Source organism: Dermacentor silvarum, chromosome 4 (assembly GCF_013339745.2).
Source record: "Dermacentor silvarum isolate Dsil-2018 chromosome 4, BIME_Dsil_1.4, whole genome shotgun sequence".
NCBI lineage: Eukaryota > Metazoa > Arthropoda > Arachnida > Ixodida > Ixodidae > Dermacentor > Dermacentor silvarum.
Window position 1 is genome coordinate 186,509,659 of NC_051157.2, and position 20,716 is coordinate 186,530,374.

At 46.2% G+C, this 20,716-nt stretch overlaps 1 pseudogene; it reads left to right on the forward strand.

Moving 5' to 3' along the window:
- The first annotated feature begins 263 nt into the window (after positions 1 to 263).
- On the forward strand, positions 264 to 18,741 carry LOC125945080 (uncharacterized; annotated as a pseudogene).
- Positions 18,742 to 20,716: the final 1,975 nt, after the last annotated feature.

Genomic DNA, 20,716 nt, shown 5'->3' on the forward strand with positions numbered 1-20,716 from the left:
CAAAGTAGCCACGGATTTACAGGCCCCAAACATCTCGCGTCTTTATCTTTCGCAAACGATTTATCAAGAAGTATACTTGCACCATTACAAACACAGAATGAAGCAAAACTTATCCGCAAAAGTACTGCTACTGGTACAAATCAAATAACTGCTGCACATCAAAAAAGGCACAAAGATATGCACTTCTGTGCTTTATCATTGCTTTTCGGCAATTGCCTTAGGCAGGCACTCGCTGAAGCCTATACCACACTGCGGTCAACAACATGGCCACTGTCCTCGTCATTTCCGACTTCCTCCAGGTCTGTGAGTTGCTGCAGCACTTCGAAGAAATCCCTCTCCTCATTGCACAAGTTGTGCAGCACGCATGCGCCCATAATTATAAGGCAGCACTGCTCGATGCTGACTGCGTCCACCAAGTACAGCCTGCGAAATCGCTGCTTAAGTAGTCCAAATGTCACCTCAATGGCTACTCGTCGCTGGGAATGGCACTTGTTATATTTCCTTTTTCAGGAGGGGAAGCTCCGCTGTGTATCCTTGTAAGGCGTCATGGTAGCAACAGATATATAGGCTGAATCCTAATTGCTGCATTTTGTTGTTGCAGCTTAAAAAAGGGGCCATCGCGGAGCACCCCGGCGCCGTGGGACGAGCCAGGAAATCCAACCTGTTCTCATGGTGGCGTATGCCCTGCAGGATCAAAGAAGGAAACTTATTTCGGTTGAAGTACGAGTGCGGGGATTCACTCGGGGTCTATCTCCACGCGGCTTCCGTCCACGCAGCCAATGGTGTTTCGTGGCACTTCCTAGCGCGGTTAATTAAGAAGCCACCCTTGCTACATTCTAGCTGTTACTGGTCCGGCCGCGCGATCACTTCTTCACTCATGCTATGTAAAAGGTTGAGCACTCTCTGAATGCATGTGTGCACAGATGACTCTGTCACATTTGTCTGCAATTGAGTACATGCTGCACTGGCTCCCGAGATAGCCTAAAACGATTAGACACGTTCTTTCGGCACTGATAACGCACGCCCTTCACGAGCTTCTGGGAAGAACGGAGTTGCTTGATAGCGGTGTGCAAGGCAGTTAAAGGTCTCGCGTGACAGTCGGAAGAGCCGCTTAAACTCAAACTCAAAATAGCTGCCAACGACGCATTCATGGTAACGTGTAAAACGATTTCTATCTTTCCTCACCAGCTTTGCGGCCAGCATTGCGACCAAGTCATCGAACTTCTCTTCACTCTTCGAGTCCATAAGGTCCACGACTACTTGAACGACAGTTGAGAGTGCGGCACAGTTCATCACCGTCGTTCGGGTCAGCTGCGATGCTAGCACACTGACAAAACAATCTGGCCAATTTTTCTACGACAACCGCAAACAGCACACCGTAAGTAACACAAGTTACATGCAAATTCACTGGCGCGTAAACAACGGACAACACGACGCAGAGGGCCTACACAACGCCTGCACAACACCTGCACTTTGGCATTCATTTCTCCGTGGCGATAGTGTCGCGCTGCAACTGCACCACTGAATTGGTGCTGTCAAAGTGCGGAACTCGCGGTGCACCACCGTGAACTGGGTTCAACTGCTGCAGCCGAATCGAATAGACTCTTAGTATGTTAGCAGATACGCGTGCTTCCTACTCTTCCTCGTTGTGTTGCTCGCTTGCGCGCAATTGCGAATTGGTAACTACAACCCGCAACGCAAGTGCCAAATCGCTCACATTCCAACACAGTCGTGCTTAGCGGTCTGATTAGCTGCGCGAACAGAGTCCGATAGTGTTGGCCTTTCTAGACGTGCGCGCAACACAGGGTCCACAGCGACACGCTTCGCATGAACACTGGCGGCACGGCAGCAACAGCGGGTAGCCGAGAAACGGGGAGTCAGGGCTAAGGCCCGTCCACGTTACCGCCACGGCAACTCGCCACACGCCGTTTGCAATTTGCGGGCCACCGTTGGACGGCGGTTTCACTCGCAAACGGCGAGATTTCCTTGCCGTAGAGATTCCGCACCCACTTATGCGGCAGCCTTACAGTGAAGTGGCCAAGCAGCGACCTAGGAGTGGTCACTTTCGCGCCGCCAGTAGCCTCAACGCCGCTGATCGCTCGACGACGCTGATATCGTCGCTAGGCCCTCTCCGGTTCACTTCTAAGCTAAAGCGGACGGCGCTTCGGAATGAATCGCCGACGCACACAAGCTGCAATACAGGGTGTTTCATTTTAGCTGCACCAAATTTTTAAACATTGCCTGTGGCAGATAGCACAGAATCTTTGATCTAAACTAATCGATGAGGCGACCATTACTTCCACGAAAAATCAAAACGCCTAATTGAGTAATTAGCATAATTATGCTAGTCAACTTTTAAATAATGATTTTACGGCACGTCTTTCAATCTACGAATTATAGCCGCTGAGTTCGCAAGGCGTATCCACTTGGAACGAATTATCAGGACTGAACCAGTTTCGAGATATTAATTTTTACAGTGTCCGACGAAATGTAAGGGCGTTCCAGTTAACTTTTTGAGCAAAACGCTGTTTTATGCATTGAAGCACAAAGTTAACTGGAACGCCCATGTATTTCGTCGGACACTTTAAAAATTAATATCTCGAAACTGGTGCAGTCCTGAGAATTTGTTCCAAGTGGATACGCCTTGCGAACTCAGCGGCTATAATTCGTAGATTGAAAGATGTGCCGTAAAACGAATAATTAAAAAGTTAATTAGCGTAATTATGTTAATTACTAAATTTGGCGTTTTTATTTCTCGTGCAAGTAATGGCCGCCTCATCGATTAGTTTAGATCAAGGATTACAATTGTGCTATCTGCCACAGGCAATTGTTTTAATTTTGGTGCAGCTAAAATGAAACACCCTGTATATTCTCACCGTTGTTGTCGCGCTTGGCAATAATTGTACGCAAGGAAGAATATACGCTGGTATCAGCGGCACTGTCGGCTGCGATGCGAGCACAGCCGAGTCGGTCGCCTGCCGTCGGTAGCCGTGCACTGCAGCTGAGCTCAACAAGTATCGGAGCTCTCGTTGGTATTTACCGTTTGACAGTAGGTATCATTTTTCAGTAAATGTACAATTTAGGCATCACTTTATGTAGCGGAAATTATTTTGCTTCGCGCAGAAGCTGAAGCCGATGTTTCAATTGCCGATGGCGGAGGCGCGCAGTTTCGCGGTCGTCGATCGACCCGTCGGTCGCGCGGTGGGCGCCGGCCGAACTGTGTTCTACCCAGACAACGCACAACATTCCCGCGGACCTCCGAAATATGTCCTCACTTCCCACGTCATCTGAAAGACGTCCCGCGGGCATCCGTGGGATGTAGGATTCAGCGAAGTCCCAACAATGAACAATTGCGGGCGTTATCGGGATGCGTTAGTAGAATTGACCGGTAGGTGGGTGGGTAAACTTTAATGATTCACGAGAGAATCATGTGAGGGGGAGGGAAGAAAAGGAAGCAGGACGACGATGGCATGTTTGAAACGCACAGAAAACGGCCCAATACGCTGTGCATTTATTTGGTTGTTTTACATCGTAAGTTTTTATAGGCTCATTCCAATAGCCCTTTCGGTTCGCGATGGTGTCCGCCGCAGCCGCCGCTGGTGATCGTAACCGCTATCACGGGAAATGCAGAACAAAGTAGCCGGTCACACCGGGATCGAACCCGGGCCCGCTGCGCGGGATCCGGATACTTTACCACTGATCCACGCAAGTGCTTGTTATTAGGCAGCCGGAAAATGCCCTATAAACGCGCCCTAGGCAGGCGGACAAGCGCAGACGACGAGAAGCGATTCAGACCGGGCGCGCAATGAATGTGATCCTGTGCCTCCGCCTCCTTGGCCACCGCCAGTATGGTGGCGCCATCTAGTCAAGGTGCCTGCAAACGCAGCGTGCCCGACATGTAATTTGCATATACCAATTGCATGCTGCATGTAACTGGTTCAGGTTAACTCAAGCAGGCTAGGTGACTACTTGTCACCAGCACGTTTTGATGATTCCAATAAACAATCATGATCTTCATAATCAACAACAACAACGTACCATGCCACGGGTAAAGAGATGTGATATGTGCACCAGGTATTCTGGATACCTCTTCGGTACACGTTACGGCGTCTCCTCGCAAGGTAGAAACCGCTGTTGAAGAAGCGAATCGTAGAGCTACGTGCACGGTTACAGCCAGGCATCATCGGGCTCAGCAGACTGCTGTGCAGAGAGAATTACAAGCCGCAGCTCGCCGTCGACGCCGGCGGGCGAACAGTTTAGACCATTGTCATCAAAACGAGAAGATACTTTACCCCTCCCCCCTACGGCCCCAGGGATGCTCCCGCTACTCACAACGAGGTAACAAATTTTTCTACATGTCCAGAAGGGTCTTTCCACCCCCTCACCCCAAATTGAATAGGGCGCAAGCTGTTTCGCTTAGACTTTTACAGACCGGCACATATCCGTGTCTGGCCGTTCTGCACGAAGTTTACCCTGACGTATATCGCGACGACGCCTGCCTATCGTGCGGGCAGACCTCCACTCTAGCACACATGCTCTGGGAGTGCGGGTCGAGATACCCCAAGTTCAGCAAGGATGAGTGGGACTCGCTTCTGCGTAGCCCCGCTCTAGACAAGCAAATCCTGGCTGTCCGGCGTGCCCGCGACTGGGCCGGTGGGCTAGGCCTGCCGGTCCCGACGTGGGACTAGCCGGGTGCGCGACGAGTTCGCGTCCTCGCCGGACCTGTAATAAAAGTTATTTCACACACTCACTCACTCACTCACCGCGAAGACCCTGTTGTGCGTGGTGCCGAAATTGGAGCTACTCTTGAGCAGCCCCACCAGCTTACGCTGTGACTGTGTTGCGTGTGCCGCGCAGGCCTGTGACTTTTTATTTTCGCGACTAAACCGAAAGCAGTGATAGACCCTATATTGGTAACATCTGTAGTTTATGCACACCTTCAGGGCTAATTACTCCTGTACAAATTATAGATATCGCATTTCCTCCCTGTCAGTAATGTAACGCAAAGTTTGCCGGATCGCTCATGACATGTTCCAACCAGATAACATCCGAGAAAGACCCGGCGGGGACCTACGTAGAACATCTTTCTGTGTTTCAGATGGGAGGCTTTCTGCATTAACTTAGTACATTTTATGAACATCCCTAGGATCTCCTCAATATCCTTACAAGGACGTCCATCAAACATCCTTAGGATGTCTGTGCGTTCTCTGGGTACTTTGGTCACCTCTCGCGCGGCATACTATCTACGGCACTGGAGGCTGGTTCGCCATCGGTATGCTTGCCGCAAGCATGGACGTGCCTTAACCGGAAGTAGACAGTGTTTGAAAAAGCGCGTTGGCGATGACGTATGTCATGTGACATTTGAAAGAGCACACGGCAAGGTGAGGCCAACCAACGAAAGGATCATAGGAAAAGAAAGAACGACACGTGCGAGGGTCGTGGTTCCATCATCAAATACGTGTAACTCTGCTATTACGGCACCATTTCGAAAAATTCTCGCGGCAAGGTGTTCATTGCACACTCATGCACAACTGAAATACCACAACTAAACTTCGACCTCTGCGTGGTTAGGGGCTTTTTAACCATCCGCATAATATGTTTTCTAAGCCGTCTAAAAATAAAAAGCCGGCTGATCCCACGCCTTCTAGGAATCGATGTTATGCGAGGCAGTGTGCGGGGAAGCCTACCAAGTTAATGAAACGACCATGAGAGCATCAAGACGTAGGCAGATGTTTCATGACTTTCACGTCATGAGTCCTCAGAAGTCCCTTTCGAAATGCCTAGGAGACCTTAAGGTGATGCCTTAGCCGTGCTCATGACTTTGACTTCGACCATTAACATTTAGCCTTTTCCTTCACTTAGTACCACATCCGAACCCATTCCATTGGTTTTTGAGCGTTAATCTTTTTTTTTGCTGAGTCATTTTCATGACTATGGCCTCTACCACCATCATTAAGTGCTTCCTTTCTTTAGTACCCACGTCAGAACCCATTTCAGTGGTTTTTGAGTGTTATTATTTTTTTTGCTGAGTCATTGTCATTGTTTGCTGAGTCATGCTCATGACTATGACTTCTACCATTATCTTTTATAGTTTCCTTCACTTAGTACCGACGTCGAAACCAATTTCAGTGGTTTTTGCATGTTAATATTTTTTCGCTGAGTCACAGTCATTTTGTGCTGAGTCATGCTCATGGCTATAACTTCTACAATTATCCTTTAGTGTTTCGTTCACTTAATTAGTGCCCACGTCAGAACCTATTTCAACGTTTTTGAGTGTTAATCTTTTTTTGCTGAGTCATTGTCATTTTTGCTGAGTCATGCTCATGACTGTGACTTCTACCACTATCCTTTAGTGTTTCCTTCACTTAGTGCCCACGTCAGAACCCACTTGAGTGGTTTTTGAGCGTTAATCTTTTTTCGCTGTCATTGTCCTTTTTGGAGAGTCATGCTCATGACTATGACTTGTACCATTATCTTTTAGTGTTTCCTTCACTTAGTACCCACGTCCGCACCTTTCAGTGGCTTCTGAGTGTTAATGTATTTTCGCTGGGTCATTGTCGTTTTAGGCGGCTGTTTTATGACCTCATGACACGCATGTCAAAATATTCATGTCATGACCTATCATTTATGTTTGTCATACACTGTTGTCGTACTATGCCAATTTTGGTACCTATCAAGTTAACGAAACGATCATGAGAGCACCAAGACGTAGGCAGCTGTTTCATGACCTACATGCCACACATGTCATGATATTGATGTCATTACCTTTATTTATGTTCTTCATACAGTCTTGTCATAGTATGCCAATTTTGGTGAATATCAAGGTAAAGATACGACCATGAGAGCACCAAGACGTAGGCGGCTACGTAGACAGATAGATACTGTCATTTAGAAAGCTTCGCATTTAGAAAGCCGCTGCAATTATTTGCTGCATCTGTGGCTGCTCTCAATCCTAAGGCTAGCGGCAATGTGGTGCCCCTCTTTTGGCCTAGAATGCACAAACTGCTCAGCTTGCATCCCTATACACGAAGGCTACTTTGCATATTTTTCTTAACTAGGCAAATAACTGTGCCAAGTCTAACACTGAACCACGCAGGCTACACGATCTAGTCGCTCTATTGCATTTAAGCAACACCAGTGCAGCGTTAAGTGCAACATCTTTATTCAAACATTGGAATGCCAGAGTTTCTCTGGCCAGGTTTTATGATATTGTCGAATTTATTCGTAAAAATTTTGGCAGTAGCAGAGCGTTAAGGACAGTCGTAAACATTTCATTCTCAATGTATGCCTTTTATACTAAAACAGTAACATACTACTATATTTGGGGTTACAATCTTAAACTGATGCAATATCAGTGGTACTGGTGCCAGTGCTCTTTACGCACCTAATATTTCACTGGGCGCTGACCAATGCGAACAGTTTCCCATCGGTCTCGCCCAACCTCATTTGGTGCAGTTGCCTTGCTGGCTGCTTTGTGCTGTGTCACACCAGCATATAGTTACAACACCGTCCACAGACTTCAAGAGCAAAGCTAAACATTGCTGTCGCTGCCATTGAATCGCAGAACTGCCGACTTTCTTTCTTTGAGTATCTTGCTCGAGGTTATCCCCTGACATTTTACAGCGAAGTTGTTATAGGCTAGGTTCCTGGAGATCGCGTCCGGCAACGAAAGTAGATAGATAGACATGAAGTAGATCAACAACTTCAGAAGCGTCGCGCCACCTTGTGGCGTCGTATGAGACCGTTGGGATGGCAGCGTTTCGAAAATTTGGAATGATAAAAACAATTCCAGACGTGCCGCGCCTATATGAAAACATCCGGATGGCGGCGTTTTTATTCTTCGGGATCGTAATACAACTTCAGATGCATCGCATCACCTTGTCGCGTCGTGTGGAAACGTCGGGATGGCGGCGTTTTTAAACTTCAGCATCGTAAAACAATTTCAGACGCGTCGCGCCACCCTGTGGCGTCGTGGGAAAACATCGGGTTGGCGGCGTTTTAAACTTCCGGATCGTAACAAATTTGTGCACCACACCGCGCTTATTCGCAGGAACTTTTGTTTGCTTTTTCATTAGGTGACGTAGCTCACCCTTGCGGCCACGTAAGCGCGTCAGTGCTAGTAGGCGCGCTGCGATTGGCGCATCCGTCTGTAAAGAAAACGCCTTAGTCTCTCATATATCGTGTGCAGGTTCTTTCTCTGTGCATTAGCGCACATCGCGCCCGCGAAATGAGACCACCGACGATGAGCGGGCCGCGGACGCCAAGAGTGAAGGCGCATTCACACCAGCCAAGCGGGAAAGCGGTCAGCGGCAGAAAGCAAGCGGATTTTCAACGCGGCGTGGTGGCGCGAGCGCGCAGTTGTTCAGACCGCCCGCCCGGCCTAGGAGCCCGCGCGCCCGCACCGCCGCTCGCGGCGCCTCGCACTTTCACGAACCCGCCGAGAACTTGCGACACTTTCGATAAACCAGCCATTCGCGCGCTCTTGCTGCTCTCGCTTGGTAACCACTTGTGAAGAATGATCAACTCTGACGAAGAAGACGAGATAGTCGGTATTCTACTCGCCGCTTCTGTAGCAGGTTTTCAAGAAGAGCAGCGAAAAACTTGAAAGAAGACAGCCCGCCAACGCCCCTGGTGGGTTCGCCCAGCCTTGCAAGAACGAGAGAGAATGGGTCACGCCCAATGCGTTGCTGCCCCACCTATCTTTGCACGATGTGGAATACTACAGAGAGTGAGTCTGTCTCTGTTCTGCACTCCTTAGATTTGTTGCAGTGCGTTAGTTCCGGCATTTACTCTGGAGCGAATTGGTTGTACGTTACGTAACACATCTGCTTTTTCTGCTGCTATTTGGGGATGCCCCCGCGCTCCTTCAACACCTTATAATAACTTCTGAAGCCAAGGATACAGAAAACTGCCACAAACTACCGAAAAGCGATTCCTCCAGAGCACCGGCTAGCGCTAGCTGTCAGGTAATTAGGCTACAGCACTATTAATTTAGGGCTTTTTGTTACTCTGTTTTCCTAGCAAGTGTCTTCTTACAAGGCAACTAAGCGGGACCGTGCGAACACTTCCTTGTTTTTCAATTTGTCTTTTGGCTCAGATTCTTGGCTGCAGCGGAGACGCTGCGCTCCTCATCTTTCAATTTTCTATCTGGCCGCTCCACGGTTTACGTGTTGTCGCCGAAGTATGCCAGCCCATTTGGGACGTCGTCGGGCCGATTTACGTCGCACGGCCGTCAACTCCAGGTGAACGGCTAAAGGTAACCTGTTCATTGTCGTCTACGCAATTTTAATGTTGGTGTAAATATTGTTGTACATTGACTGTATTGCACAAGTAATTGTAACATTTGGTAGTACATTTATTTATCATAGACATTTAATTTTTGTACCGCATATCCAAAGTTCTTGCTCCATCTGAATTTCTTGGCTTTTGCGCCGCTGACCGCAGGTTGCGAGAGAGTTTGAGGACAAGTGGGACAAGCCACATTACCTGGGTGCGATAGATGGAAAACACGTGAATGTCGAGTGTCCGGCAAACTTTGGAAGCAGAGACCGAAAATACAAAAAAAGCGTTCAGCAAGTCGCTGCTCGCATTGAGCGACGCCAAGTACAGGTACGTATAATCAGTCATACCATCTCGCATATTACCAGTTTGAGCAAGCCGTCTAGTTTATAGAAATGTTGCATTGTTTATTCCTGTCATGCTTTTCTTCGAAGATTTAACTAACCAGCATGACCACCATTAAAGTTTGGTGTTATTTTGATGATCAATCAATCAATCAAATTTTTAATATTTCACAATAGGCTTTTGCAGACATAGGTATACAGAAGGAGGTCCCATAGTAAAAACTGAATTGGGACCTCCTTTTTATGGTTAACATAAAAGTTACAATGGCAAGAACGGTATCTGAATAAGTACATTTGCAAAAATGATAAATAATAATACAGATATAAGTAAATAACGACATTAGACAACAGTGTATAGGCAGTAAGTAATATAGTGAAACTAGGTGAAACTAACATATAAGTTGAGGAAAAAAAAAGAAAAATTAAAACACAACTTAAGCAACATGTTGACGTACATAAGAACGGCAGGTCTAAAACGAAATCGGGTTATACAGTACACTATGTCTTATACATATCACATAACAAAAATGTTTTCAAGTCATGGCAAAACCTATGGGCTTTCTGTAGTTTTATGACGAATGGTAATGTAATCCATGATGATATGGCTGCAAAGTGAACGGTCTGTTTGCCATAATTAGCACGTACTTTGGGCAGAATGAAGTTAATATGCAGCGCGAAGCGTGTTGCGTTGCTTTTCGTTAGAGATGACATAGGAAATAGCGACAATGTGATCTTGTCATTTATTAGTTTGAAAAGAAAAGTGGCAAGGTTGAACTTCACAAGGGCGGCAACGTCAAGAATGCTGTTTTCTTGCAGTAACTGTTTAGCATTGGCGGTGTGTGGACTCGACGTGATTACTCTAATGGCCTGGTTCTGAATAGTTTGTAAGGGAATTTAGGTGAGTAGCGTACGTGTTACCCCAGGAGGTTATGCAGTAATTATTGTGAGAGTGTACAAACGCGAAATAGAGTGAGAGCAACACAGGTCGTGAAAAGAACGGACGTGACCTAATGAGAATTGGTATTCCATATGATAACTTTTATATGAGTTATATGGCGCTGAAATTTTAGGTTACAGTCAATAATAACACCTATGTATGTGCATTCTTCACTTGCTGCCAATAAATGGTTACCAATGGAAATGGGCGGAATGCATAGTGATTTATTTTGGGATGAGAAGAGAAGAAATTTAGTTTTGGTGGGATTAATGGTTAATCTATTCATTTTGCACCACCAAAACAAGTTATGAAGATCAGTATTAAGCCTGGTTACTACCGTTGACAGACATTCATCAATGATAAATGGTGTCCCCGAAGTCTCTCACCCATAGAGTTATGCACAATACTTCATTGCTATTTTTTTTTCGCACTGCAGTATCCAAGTGGTGTTCACCGAGGATGTTATTATTATTATTATTTGATTTGTACACATATACACACAAGGACACAAAGGGATTAAGGAGGGAGCAAGCTGACAACTGCCACCGAGAGGGGCACAACGCCTGCCTACTCCTACAGGAGGAGGGAATAGAGGAAATGAAAATATGAGAAAAGAAAAGAGGAAATAAAGAAATGACGGAGACACAGACAGGACAAAACAAAAACAAAACAAAAATAGAAATAACGTCTATAAACGGGAGGCCAAGTCAGTGTCTTTCAGAAAACTTAGCAGGGCTCGATGGGCCTGGTCACGTCTTGCAGCGCTCCCCCTTGGAAAAAGGCAATCGTCAAGGGTCGCACATGGCAGCCCCATAAGTCTGTACTCCTTAATTAGTAATGCGCGCGGCGCAACGAATGCGGGACACTCTAAAACGAGATGTTCAAGGGTCTCACAGGAGCCACAAAACGTACACGACGGGCTGTCCACACGTCCTTGTCGGTATAGGCGTTCGCGCACCAACACTCACCCAACCCTTAACTTGTATAACAGTGCTCTAGCACGACGGGGCAGGCCTCGACCACGAACGCGTGGAGGGAACGATCCGTCTGCAACACGCCGGTCTGGGTGCTGCTTTAGGAGGTGTCGGCGTATCAGGAGACGGGCATTTTCAAATGTGCACGAAATGTCAGGGCAGTCACATTCATGGTGGGCACAGCTTGAAGCGAGGCGATCAGCCTCTTCATTTCCAGCGATGCCCACGTGCGAGGGTACCCACTGGGCAATGAGGGACACTCCACAGGAAGTAATTTTGCCGGAAGTTTCTTGGATACTGCACAACAATGGGCTATCGGCATCTTGTCTAAGTCTGCTGAGGGCAGCACGGGAGTCTGTAAGAATGACGACCTTCAAGGCGTTTAATTCTTCGTGTACGTATTTCAGAGCAACATCAATCGCTGCTAGTTCTGCAGTTGTTGATGAGGTTGGATGTAGTATTCTAAATACCCGTCTGATGCCAGTCGAAGGGCAGAAGAAAGCTGCAGAAGCGCCTTGCGCGTCGCTGTGTACAGATGCGTCCGTGAATACCTCAATATAACCTTCAAATTTTTCAAATAGGTGGGACTGGGCCAATTGAAATAGTGCCGGAACAGGCTGACTAGATTTTTTGTGTATTTCAGGAATTGTCAGATAAATGGGGAAGGAGCATTTGTTGCGCTTCTTCGGAGTTGTGAAAGAAGTGTCTCCTGAACTTTGAGTAATGTCCACAAACAATGCCGCCACCATTTTCCCCATCCGAGAGAATGGGCGCTGAAGCAGCCGATTAATCAGTGCTTGGCCGTCTGATGCTCGTTGCAAACGCTCGATATGGTGTAGCGCTCTCTGGTCTGCTTGCAAGCTCAGGGGCAACTGGTGCGCTTCCGTGAGTAGTGGAACAGATTGCGCCTCACGAGGTAAGCCAAGCATGACTCGGAGGGCAACACGATGGTCCCGTTCCAACTCAGACATCACATTTGGCGGCACGTTCAAGACTGGCAAGGCATACATCACGCCAGAGAGGACAGACGATTGGTATACCTGAAGTGCTGTCGTCTGGTCGCAGCCAGCGCCTCTAGCAGTCAAGGCGGCCACATACTTGAGCAGCGACCGGGATTTGCACCGCACAGAGGTAATGGCAGGGCGCCAAGAGAGGCGATCATCGATAATTACGCCCAGGTAGCGGTGGTGTTGTACCCATTGTACCGGTGTCTCTCCGAGGTACAGCCGGCTCATGGTTCGACGAGCCCGTTGCCTTGGATGATACGCAATCGCGGCTGACTTAGCTGGTGAGATCTGCAGACCAACTTCCTCCAAGTACTCTGAAGTCGCATTCAGAGCTCTCTGCAAGATTCCACGAAGACGTGGACCGTGGTACGAAGGACCGCTGATCCACAGTGCAATGTCATCAGCATAGATTGCTATACATATTGGAAAGTCTGCTTCCTGAGGCAATCGGCTTGGAAGTCCAGCAAGTACACTGTTGAAGAGAAGCGGCGACAAGACGCTGCCTTGTGGTACACCGCACTTAACGGGGCGAGAATCACTTGTTGCTCCTCCAACACGCACTTTCATGTGGCGCTCAGATAGAAAGTTATGCACGAAATGAAGCAGTCGACCCGAAATTCCCGCATTCCTAAGGGCGATAATAATTGCCTTATGGGGAACCGAATCGAACGCTTGCTGTATATCCAGGAAGAGCATGTATGCAGAGTGCTTGTTTTCTCGAGCAGACTCTAGAGATGAAACGAGGTCTGCTATGCTATCGAGGGCTGAACGGTGACGACGAAAGCCGCTCATGACATCAGGAAAGAAATTAAGCTCTTGTAGCCTGCCGTCTAGACGAAACAGTACCATTCGTTCCATCAGCTTCATAACATTAGAAGTTAGCGATATTGGCCGGTAAGACTTTAGGTGTTTTGCAGGGCGGCCGGGCTTTAAGACTGGTATCACCACAGATGATTTCCAATCATTGGGGATCAGAGACGTTCGCCATACTTCGTTATATGCGTCCAAGACATTTTGATGAAAGGCCTCATCGATGTTTCGTAATGCCTGGTACGTAACACCGTCTTCACCAGGGGCAGTGCGACGTTTGGAGAGGCTGAGGGCGTGATGCAGCTCTTCGAGAGTAAAGTCTGTTTCATCCATCTGGCAGGCTGGACCATAGCAGAACGTTGTGTTGTTCTGACTTGTCAGAGGATTAACGTCATTGTTTGCGTTGTCACTTGGCATAGGAGGTACGAAAAGGTCGGCAAATGCTTCCGCAAGAATTTTCGGAGTCCGGCCAGTCGTTATGCACAAAGCAGCAGTTGGATTCTTGCAGATCTCAGGAGTGCGAAGAGCCTTCAGTATTCGCCAAACACTTCCAAAACCATTTGCCGTATGCAATGAACTACACAGTGCTGCCCAGCTCTTTCGACGAAGTTGTTTTGTGTGCCGCCGTATGGCTGCGTCTAGGCGGTTATACACCGTCCAATCGGAGCTTCTTTTAGAGCGCTGCGCTCTCCTGTAAGCGCGGCGTCGACAGGCGCGTAGCCTCAAGAGCTTAAGATCAGGGTTCGGTTTATCTATGCCCCGCCGTCGTCTTACGGTAGCTTGTTGAAGACACTCGCTCACCAGTTTAAACAACTTGTCGTGCGATGGGGCCTCTGAAATCAGCTGACGGAACTTGTTCCAGTTCGTCACTGTGTAGGCGGCAGTCTGGCGGCTAGGAGTATGTTCTGGAATCAACCAAATTGGTAGGTGATCTGAGCCCCATGGGTCAGATTCACATGACCAGGCGAGACACACATCTCTTGTTGATATCGCAAGGTCGATGGTGGACTGTCCCTTCCCTCTGCCGACAAATGTAGGTGAGCCGTCATTGAGTGTTTCTAGATCATGCCTAACAATAAGCTCGTTGATCTCTATCCCACGCTGGTCTTGTTGACGAGAACACCAGCGAGGATGGTGAGCATTGAAGTCCCCGCACAGCACAAATGATGGGCTACACCGAGAGACTAAGAACTCCAGTAAGGTGGTGTCTGAAGATCGTGTCGGTCGGTAATATATACTTGCCACAGTCGTCGTCGTATCTCTGATACTCACAGTAACGGCTGTGCATTCAAAATCGGCGTCGCAGATGTCACTTGTGTCAATAACTGCAAAATGTAAGTCAGCTCGGATGTATAGCGATGCTTTTGAAGGATTTCGCGGATGCGTGGCGTCCGTACACTGGAAGGATCCGCATGCCGGCACTGTGCATCGAGCGTTGCTGTGGATGCCTACGTAACCAGGAAGTCTGAAATCATCTTTTCTTACATTGGTTTCTTGAAGTGCGATAACATCTGGCGGGGTGTTCATTGCGAGAAGCCGAAGGACTAGGTCCGCATGCCGCGGCCGTAAGGACCTGACATTCCATTGCAGCACAGAGGGACGGGGCTTTCCACGAGCATTCATGTTTCTAGTGAAGGCCGTCAAGCACTGGAACAAGAGCCTCTAGTAGTTGTTCTGCGGCTAATGCTGCTGGTGTCTGACGACCGGCAATCAGAGACCTAACAACGTTGACAAGCATCTTAAGCAGGTTGATAAGTTGTTCGTCATCGTTGACCGAGACCGCTGTAGGCACCCTATTTACAGAGTTTACTACTGTAGACGGGGACGCCTTGGATGGAGCTGGTTCCGAAGCTTTCGGAGGCGTGATCTTGGCAGATACTGGTTCGGACGCTTTCGATGGAAGCGCGGCCACGATATCGCAGAGAGACAGAAATTCCGCTTCCCACTGTCCTGCCGACGCGCGTTGTCCTTGCTATTCTTCGTACGTGCGGGTATATCTTCAGTTTTGCCATTTGTAGCCGCTGGGCGGGCACTGCGGCTACTCGGCTTCTCTCCTGATGCCTTCTTCTTAGCTTTCTCTTTAAGGAACTTTAGTTTTTTCTTCAGTGTGGGACATTCTTTGTCTGTTGCCAAGTGTTCACCGTTACAGTTCGGGCACCGAGATGTCGGACTGTCGCAAGAATTTGCGTCGTGATTTTGACCACATTTGGCACACACCACAGCACTTGTGCAGAAACCCTGCACATGACCAAGCTTTAAACATTTGCGGCACTGTAAGGGTCTTGGTACGAAAGGCCGAACTGGGTATCGGAGCCACCAGCCGAACGCACGAACTTCGTCGTCGTTTCCCCTTGTCTGGAAGCTATGTGAAATCATGCAATAAATAAAAATTTGTGTGCAAGTTATCTGATAGCTGTTAAACCTTTGCTGGGCAAATTTCTTCACTTAATGTGGGTCTACATTTCAAATCTTCGTCGTGACCTTTCTTGGAAAAAAATTTGCGTAGTTTTTTTATAGAAACCATATTTTTCCATGAAATAATTTTTGAGGTAAACATGCATTGTTTATCCATAAATATTAAGAATCAAATTAATAAAGCATCTCAGAATAAGAATAAAAGTGTAGATGCACTGGAATGAATATGATGCGCAGGCATAGAAAAATGCCGACACCAGACTATTGCCACCTTGGTGCCAGTCAGCATCGTTGAGTGCAATTCCAAACTGGTTAGCAATTCCTCGTCTGGACGCTACTCGCTGTGTGTACTCGCTATGTGAGCGTACCCAACAAAACTCTAAGGTTGTGCGCTCTGCAGAAGAACCAAAGGAGTCAGAAAGTTCCAGTAACCCTTTATCTTATTGCCGCGAAGAGGCAATCAATTTTCACGATTCTCAAGGCAGGAGACGCGCAGGCACGGCGGCATCGTTTGTACATATCAGCGCTCACCTGCGAGCAGCTGTAATGGCACCCCTGCGTGCAATAAACGAACGAGTGTCCAAAGGTCACACTTTGAGATATTCCAAACCACATAGTCATCAGTTTCTGCGAGCGCAAAAAATGTAAAGAGCCCGTGAGACAAAAGTGAGACTAAAATAGAAAAATATTGGTCCAGCAATACGAATTTTATTCTACCACTTTTCTGCACGCATTATTCATTCCAATTTATTTATTGTTCAAAGTGCCTATGAACAAACTGTTAAAAGTCTTGGTGATGGTGCACTTGATGCTCACATAGAAGAAAACAAACCAGAAAACGTTACCATCGTTACAAGACATATACAGGGTGTTTAAAGTTAAGCTTTACGGAATTTTAAAAAATCGCCGGTGGCAGATAGCACAATTCATATCGTTGAGCTGGGTTATTCGAAGAGGCGGACATTAGCACGAGAAATTCAAACACATTCAACTAATTAACGAAAATGCACTAATTAACTTCTTAGTTAATTACTTTACGGTACATATAGCAATTTAATAATTGTAGCCGGTGAGCTTGTCATGCGTATCCACTTGGAATGAGTTTTCAGAATGACTAAAGTTGTAAGACATGCGCCATCAAACTCGCCATAAAAATGCACTGTTTTTCCACTTACTTTCTTACCAAAATGCTGTTTTATACATTGAAGCACAAAAGTAACTCGAACGCCCTTGAATTTCGTCCCAGACTTTCGGAAGCAATATCTCGAAACTGGTGTTATCCTAGAAATTCATTTCAAGTGGGTTTGTGTTGCAAACTCACCGGCTACAATTCGTAAATTGCAATATGTGTCGTAAAGTAATTAACGGAAATGTTCATTAGTCAATTTTTGTCAATTAGTTGAATTAGTGTTTCGATTTCTCGGGCTAATAATGTCCGCCTCTTCGAATCCCCTAGCTCAATGATACTAATATGCTACCTGCCACTGGCGATTTTTAAGAATTCCGGAAAGTGTAAGTTTGAACACCCGGCATATAAGGAAACGCTTTAGATAAATACTAAAGAGAAACGAGCAATAGAAAGATAGTTCTGTTGCCTTAAAACGGTGAAGTTAAGATGACAAAAGGAACACGTTAACGTTAATTTTACTCTTACAGCTCCCGAAAGTGAGAAAGATCATATGTCATTACTGCATCCTACATCATTATTTGTCAGTTTTTACAATTTAGTTGTTCGTATGCTGATGAGTGACAGATCTCTTACATATCAATGCTATCTTTCTGCATACTTGTTTCCATTCTAGCTTCCTGTATGTTGAAATCAGCCACCATGGAAGCGAATCAGATGGTGGAATCTTCAGCAGGAGCAATCTACAAATGAAAATTCTTGACAGCAATCTTGGCCTTCCTGCGTGTGGAAGTCTTGAAAGGATAGGCGACATTCATTTTTTTTTCGCAGGAGATGAAGCCGTCCCTTTGAAGACGTACATGATGAGGCCATATTCCAAAAAAAGTGAGTGGTGATATCGTGAACACAATGCTTTCACTTTGTGTAGCCATGACTAGCATTAGTTTACGTAAATGTAACGGTTTGTTGCCTTACAATATTCAAATTTGCGGTGAAGATCCTAAAATGTTTTCTTTTAGACATGTAGCTGGCCATGTACTTAGTTAGCTGACATATATAACCTTGGTTGCACTAAGAAACTTCCGCACTATATCGGCATGTAATGGCCCTTTCCCTACATATGTAGGCTCGCTATATCATAACCCATAGTCAAGAGTTCTCAAGTTAGATAGTGCAGGCTACCATGTTAAAAGGTTATTTGCTCCAATGGGAGACCTTTGCATCGCAAAAATGTGTAAGGAAGCAAAACACACTACATTAAACAGTGACTTGCGTTCTTTTTACAGGGATCCTGAAAATGAGATCCTGAAACATTTTAGCCTATAAGTAGCATTTCAGTGCAATGCTATTGAAGTGTTAGAATAAAAGTGCAGGTCATTGTATTGCTGAAATCTTGCATCTCGATGAGTGCTCTATTGTAAGACACCTGTTTTCCTACAGTTCTTCACCCTCTACTCTCAGGGAGCTCATCTACGGCAACAGTGCAACCGTGCAGTGCAAACAGCAGCGCAACCACACAATTTGAGGAGTTGCAGCAGAAAAGAATATTTAATTACAGGCTAAGCTGGGCTCGCAGAGTTGCAGAAAATGCCTTCGGTATACTGGCACAGAGATGGTGGATCCATCGCCGGCCTTTGAAGGCGAAGGCAGATAACATCGGGAGGATAGTGTCCGCATGTGTAGTGCTCCACAACTTCCTTTTGAAGGAATCACCCGACTCAAAGGCCATGTACTGTCCTCCGGGTACCACCGACACCGAGGACAGCAATGGCAAGGCAGCCTGACCGATGGGATCTGGAGGGCTGATGGCACAGACAGTTTAGCTCAGGTCACTTTTCACAGTGCAGGCTGCCACTCAGCCAGGTAATATTGGCATAGCTATGAAATTACTATTTGTACGCGCACACCTAAGTTGCAGTGCACATTTTTAGAGCAGTTTCCTTTGCCTAGGCCGCCACAATTGTCTCTCCGTCCGTCCGTCCGTCTGTCGCATATATGTTTGCGCTGACACACACACATCTACATGTACTAGCTCTGATATTTGTTTACATTGCCTGTTGACCGTCACTATAGTGCAATGAAGCACACCTCTGTTCCATGTAATTAAACAGTATATCACGACTTAAAACTAGTACATACAGTATTGCCTCGTCTCTGATCTTTGGTATCATAGGTTGAGGCTACGTTTAGTGCATAAACATTACACGTATTCTTGTAGCCTCCCTAGTCTTGTGCCACTATAGGTATGTGCTACTGTCACACAGTCGGTAAAAACCCTCATGTGCTTTCATGTGGCACACTTTTCTCCGCTAACTCCTCTCCTCACAAATCTGCCCTGAATATCTTTGGTCTGATGTCGCACATTATGCATTCGGTTCAACTCCTGTTCGCATTTTGACCTAGGTTGAGGGGTGTACAAACCCTCTATGTTACGGTGCTGTGCATACATATAGTGTGGTAATAATAATGTCTGAGGAACCTCTGCGGTGAATAAACACTCCATGAGGTCACAAATCAATCGGACTGAGGTTATGAAGTTCGCATAGAACAAATTCATAGTATTTAAGTGCATCACAAATTCTTCACAAAGATTACAAGGCGTGTGTTGAATCAACGCAGAATTTTTTCTTGCTGTAATATCTAATATTTCAGAGAAGTTGATGAAACAAAATATACTTAAGGAAGTTATGTTGTCTAAATGCTGTCTTCCAATGAAAATTCATTTTCTTTGCAGGGTTGCTTACGCCATTCGCGACAAACTGTCAAGATATTTAATCACAGATGGCAGGGTGCCATGGCAGGAGACCCATCTGAAATATTGCAGATTGTAACAACCGTGCAAGTAAGTTCATGCTTTATTTGATGAACCACTACATAACATGAAAATTATTACAGCATGAAATAGAGAAATGAAAACAATGCATGGGTAAACTACATACAAATGAGTTTCATTTCTTCTTCTTCTTCTTGATTCTTTGATTTTGCTGTGCACTAATTCCTGCACAGCATGCATTGTGTCGAGTTGCTCGTCAAGTGACAAAGTGCGCATCATGCCAACTGTAGTAAATGCGAAATGATACAGCATGTCTTTTTGCTGCTCTCTCTGTTCGTGTGATGCTTTCAGATGGCTGAGGCATTGAGATGCCATGACCATGCTGGCAGCTGTGTCCTCATATGGCCTGAAATTGGATACATAATACATATATGTTGTTAAATGCGAAGCATTTCATGGTGAACATTTGTCACTTTGAGAGTATCTATCCATTTATCTATCGATCTATCTAGCCACCTACGTCATTGGGCTCTAATGATCGTTTCTTTAACTTGTTGTGTAACAAAATTGGCGTAGTATCACAAGAGTGTATGACGAACATAAATGATTGGTCATGACATGAATTTCATGACATGCATGTAATGTAGGTCATGGAACAGCCGCCTAAAATGACAATGACCCAGCGAAAAAGGATTAACGGTCAAAAACCACTTAAATGGTTTCGGACGTTGGTACGTAGTGGAGGAAACACTAAAGAATGATAGTAGAAGTCATAGTCTTGACCATGACTGAGCAAAAATTACAGTGACTCAGCGAAAAAAACATTAACACTCAAAAATAAATGGAACGGTTTCGGATGAGGTACTAAGTGAAGAAAAGGCTAAAGGTTAATGGTCGAAGTCATAGCATGAGCATGACTAAGGCTTTCGGCGTTAGGCCTCTTAGGTGTAGCTGAAAGGACTCCTGAGGACTCATGACATGGCATGCGTGTCATGTAGGTCATGAAATAGCCACGTAAGTCTTGGTGCTGTCATGGTCGTTTCGTTAACTT